Source organism: Orycteropus afer, unplaced genomic scaffold (assembly GCF_000298275.1).
Source record: "Orycteropus afer afer isolate SDZICR_OR568_19922 unplaced genomic scaffold, OryAfe1.0 scaffold01097, whole genome shotgun sequence".
In the NCBI taxonomy this organism is placed as follows: domain Eukaryota; kingdom Metazoa; phylum Chordata; class Mammalia; order Tubulidentata; family Orycteropodidae; genus Orycteropus; species Orycteropus afer.
The window spans coordinates 48,630-49,356 of NW_006922684.1; the positions used below are offsets into that span (position 1 = coordinate 48,630).

The 727-nt window shown below is 40.2% G+C and overlaps 1 protein-coding gene across 1 annotated transcript in view; it reads right to left on the minus strand.

Annotated features, from left to right (window-relative positions):
• Nucleotides 1–727, minus strand: part of STARD8 (StAR related lipid transfer domain containing 8) — a gene marked incomplete at its 3' end in the record, with an annotated part of 13,904 nt that overhangs the window by 5,693 nt on the left and 7,484 nt on the right.

The following is a 727-nucleotide window of genomic DNA, read 5'->3' on the forward strand; positions in this document are numbered from 1 at the left end:
TACATACACACAATGGAATACTATGCAACCCTAAAGAATAATGTAGAATCTGCAAAACACCTATAATGTGGATGAACTTGGAGGACACTATACTGAGTGAAATAAGTCAATCACAGGAGGACAAATATTGTATTAGTCCGTTATTGTAAAAAAGTCAAGGAAAGGTTTATATACAGAAGAAAATTTTCTTTTTTTGGTTACCAGGGATGGAAGGGGAAGGGAGGGGACACTATTAGATAGGTAGAGACAAGTATTGATTTGGGTGAAGGGAAGGACAATGTACCAAATGTGAGTGACTAACACAGTGCACAGAGGTACAGAAAACAAAGATGAAAATACATGTATTTTGCACACACAATACTGCGTTGTCAGTGATGGCAATCATTGATATATGGATGGACAACAGATGGGTAGACAGGGTGAACAATTAGGTTTTTCTATGCAGGGGGTAGTGTGCCCATGACCATGCATAGGATTGGCAGACAATATTTCTACAAATGTATTTGTATGTTCTATAAGAATTTCCAGGTATGTAGTAGAGCTGACAAGGGACAAGGCTGTAGTTATTTCTTGGCCACAGCCAGCTACCCAGAGGGAACAAGTAGTTGGACCTGTAGGCTCGGCAGCACGGTTGCAAGGGACATCAAGCTCAATTGGCATAACATACTACACAAAAATATTGCTCTACATCTTGCTCTGGCGAGTAGTGACTGGGATCTTAAAAGCT